General features: G+C 39.6%; 1 long non-coding RNA gene across 1 annotated transcript; it reads right to left on the bottom strand.

The window, feature by feature from the left end:
• Positions 1-322: 322 nt before the first annotated feature.
• Positions 323-3,867, bottom strand: LOC127011701 (uncharacterized). Its single transcript, XR_007764959.1, has 3 exons — positions 3,846-3,867; positions 3,415-3,466; positions 323-357 (listed from the first exon to the last, which is right to left on the bottom strand). It is a non-coding gene; the product is annotated as an uncharacterized LOC127011701 (long non-coding RNA).
• Positions 3,868-4,349: the final 482 nt, after the last annotated feature.

The following is a 4,349-nucleotide window of genomic DNA, read 5'->3' as shown; positions in this document are numbered from 1 at the left end:
AACCTCCCAAAACCGTGGTGGCCACAGTTGTCATCCTTAACATTTTTTTCCTAAACTTTTAGGAAAGTTTTAGCCTGATAGCTTTGAAACTGAGAGAAAAATTTGTGTAGAAACGGATGGACAGACGGACGGACAGACGGACGGACGGACAGACGGACGGACGGACAGACGGACGGACGGACAGACAGACAGTCGGACGGACAGACAGTCGGACGGACAGACGGTCGGACAGATGGACATGACTAGATCGACTCGACTAGTGACGCTTATCAAGAATATATATACTTTATGAGGACGGTCACAGTTGTCGTGCTACAACATTTTTATTTTGCTAAAACGTATTTGTCTCATCGATACCTATCGATTGACCCAAACAAATTGACCACGCCAACTCTAATGCCCACAAACCTCCCAAAACCGTGGTGGCCACAGTTGTCATCCTTAACATTTTTTTTCTAAACTTTTAGGAAAGTTTTAGCCTGATAGCTTTGAAACTGAGAGACAAATTTGTGTAGAAACGGATGGACAGACGGACGGACTGACGGACAGAGGGACAGACAGACAGACGGACGGTCAGAAGGTCGGACAGACAGACAGTCGGACGGACAGACAGTAGGACGGACAGACGGTCGGACCGATGGACATGGCTAGATCGACTCGTCTAGTGATGCTTATCAAGAATATATATACTTTATGGGGTCGGAAACGTCTCCTTCACTGCGTTGCAAACTTCTGGCTGAAATCATTATACCTTCTGCAAGGGTATAAAAATAAGTGATACTTAATATTCAATTTAAAGCATAAGGTTAATTTTTTTCCAAGCCTTCGTTTTTTTTTTAATTAGAATTATGTGAACATCTTTATGAATTGTGATTGAAGAACTTAAGAAATCTTACAAATATAATTATTATTAAACATCAGTTTCTTCGTGACCAGCATAATTGCTGTTTTTACAGTGTGGTCCATAAAATGGAATTTACAGTACTACTACTGCGAAAACTGAAAGAATACCCCTTAAATTTATTTATTTTTCATAGACTTATCCTTCTGCTTATACCCGTTACTCGTAGAATAAAAGGATATACTAGATTCGTCAGAAAGTATGTAACAGGTAAAAGCAAGCGTTTCCGACCCCATAAAGTAAATATATTCTTGATCAGAAACACTAGCCGAGTCGTACTAACCATCTCCGTCCGTCCGTATGAACGCTAAGATCTCGGAAACTATAAGAGCTAGAACACTCAAACACCACAAGTTTGTTTCAGTGGCGTGCCACGTCCACTCTGCCGCCCACAATACGCGAAAATATGTAGCCTCTAGTTTTTATTATAGAAAAAATCATCAATACCCATCGAATGACAAAAACAATGTGCCGCATTCTCTTTAACGCCCAACAAGCGCCCAAAACTGTGGTGGTCAGAGTTGTCATGCTAGAACATTTTTTTTGCTAAAACGTATAAATAAAATTTGCCACGCCAACTCTTATGCCCACAAACCTCCCAAAACCGTGATGGCCACAGTTGTCATCCTTAACATTTTTTTTTAAACTTTTAGGAAAGTTTTAGCCTGATAGCTTTGAGACTGAGATACAAATTTGTGTAGAAACGGACGGACGGACGGACAGACAGACAGTCCGACGGAAAGACGGACGAGCGGACAGACGGTCGGATAGGTGGACATGGCTAGATCGACTCGTCTAGTGATGCTGATCACGAATATATATATATTATGGGGTCGGAAACGTCTTCTTCACTGTGTTGCAAACTTCTGACTGAAATCATTATACCCTCTGGAAGGGTATAAAAACAAAAAAGTGTTTCCAAAGGCTCTAAAGGGTAATTAAAACATGTTTTAACAGGTAATTTTTAAACTAGTTATAAACATGAATGGTTGTTTTTTATGGTATTTTATTGTTACCTGTGCAAGAGGATTAACATTTATTAGGGGTTTTTCAGCATAACTTCGCAACCTGCTCCCATTTTAACCTGAAACACTTATCGCAGTTAAAAAATCGCTTTCCTCCCCGATTCTTATTTTAGGTATAAAAAACAAAACACACAACGCAGAATGAGTATATTTTTGTGTGATAAAGTGATGTGAAAAGTTGTGCGAGATATTTGATTCCTTACAGTATTGCACGAAATTCTGGGTCTTTGTGTTTTGTGCATCTGTGAGTTTTTTTGACAGTCTTTGTAAAACTTGCAAAATGCTTGTTTTTTTTCTTTTAAACCCGAATCTTGTGCCGTGTCAAAGCTGTTGGTGCAGAAGAGTGAACAGTGTTGTGACTATTCACAAGAAATTTAAGTTAAGTGGCGTAGAAAGAATTTCAAAGATATTTACTGTTGTGTTTTACTTCTTCGATCCTTGTATAATTTTTTTAGAGTCTTTTTAAAGACTTGCAATTTTATTAATAATTCAAATCAATAATCAACTTTAGGAACACCATGTACAATTTTTAAGGATTGTTGCTGACTTCAGTGAAATAAAAAAAAATGATTTCATTCATTTTCAAGATTATTTTTTCACATCTAAAATTTAATTCAAAATTGAATTCGAAATTCTTAAACATATAAGAAATTATATTCCCAATAGTATTAGATATTATGTCAAAGAGCCGCAAAGCTATAATTTGTTTCATAATATTTCCGGCTGATTCCGACTTATATACTACCTGCAACAGAAAGAAGACTTTTGGGAAAGTTTCAGCTCGATAGCTTTAAAACTGAGAGACAAGTTTGCGTAGAAACGGACAGACAGACGGCCAGACGGACATGGCTAGATCGACTCGACTAGTGACGCTTATCAAGAATATATATACTTTATGGGGTCGGAAATATATTTTTGATCAGAAACACTAGCCGAGTCGAACTAACCATGTCCGTCCGTCCGTATGAACGCTAAGATCTCGGAAACTATAAGAGCTAGAACAGTCAAACACCGCAAGTTTGCTTCAGTGGGGTGCCACGTCCACTCTGCCGCCCACAATACCGTACTACTACTGCGAAAACTGAAAGTATACCAGTTAATTTTATTTATTTTTCATAGACTTATCCTTCTTAGAATAAAAGGATATACTAGATTCGTCAGAAAGTATATAACAGATAAAAGGAAGCGTTTCCGACCCCATAAAGTAAATATATTCTTGATCAGAAACACTAGCCGAGTCGTACTAACCATCTCCGTCCGTCCGTATGAACGCTAAGATCTCGGAAACTATAAGAGCTAGAACAGTCAAACGCCGCAAGTTTGTTTCAGTGGGGTGCCACGTCCACTCTGCCGAAAATACCCATCGAATGACAAAAAAAAAAATGTGCCGCGCTCTCTTTACCCCCCAACAACCGCACAAAACTGCGGTGGTCACAGTTGTCATGCTAGAACATTTTTTTTGCTAAAACGTATTTGTCTCATTGATACCTATCGATTGACCCAAAAAAAATTTGCCACGCCAACTCTAATGCCCACAAACCTCCCAAAACCGTGCTGGCCACAGTTGTCATCCTTAACATTTTTTTTCTAAAATTTTAGGAAAGTTTTAGCCTGATAGCTTTTAAATTAAGAGACAAATTAGTGTCGAAACGGATGGACAGACGGACGGACAGACGGACGGACAGACGGACGGACGGACAGACAGACAGACAGTCGGACGGACAGACGGTCGGACAGATGGACATGGCTCGATCGACTCGACTAGTGACGCTTATCAAGAATATACGAGTATATACTTTATGGGGACGGTCACAGTTGTCGTGCTACAACATTTTTATTTTGCTAAAACGTATTTGTCTCATCGATACCTATCGATTGACCCAAACAAATTGACCACGCCAACTCTAATGCCCACAAACCTCCCAAAACCGTGGTGGCCACAGTTTTCATCCTTAACATTTTTTTTTCTAAGCTTTTAGGAAAATTTTAGCCTTATAGCTTTGAAACTGAGAGACAAATTTGTGTAGAAACGGATGGACAGACGGACGGACGGACAGACGGACGGACGGACAGACAGACAGTCGGACGGACAGACAGTTGGACGGACAGACGGTCGAACAGATGGACATGACTAGATCGACTCGACTAGTGACGCTTATCAAGAATATACGAGTATATACTTTATGGGGTCGGTCACAGTTGTCGTGCTACAACATTTTTTTTTTGCTAAAACGTATATGTCTCATCGATACCTATCGATTGAGCCAAAAAAAATTTGCCACGCCAACTCTAATGCCCACAAACCTCCCAAAACCGTGATGGCCACAGTTGTCATCCTTAACATTTTTTTTCTAAACTTTTAGGAAAGTTTTAGCCTGATAGCTTTGAAACTGAGAGACAAATTTGTGTAGAAACGGATGGAC

Source organism: Drosophila biarmipes, unplaced genomic scaffold (genome assembly GCF_025231255.1).
Source record: "Drosophila biarmipes strain raj3 unplaced genomic scaffold, RU_DBia_V1.1 ptg000005l, whole genome shotgun sequence".
NCBI classification, from domain to species: domain Eukaryota; kingdom Metazoa; phylum Arthropoda; class Insecta; order Diptera; family Drosophilidae; genus Drosophila; species Drosophila biarmipes.
This window is presented reverse-complemented; position numbering and strand designations above follow the sequence as displayed.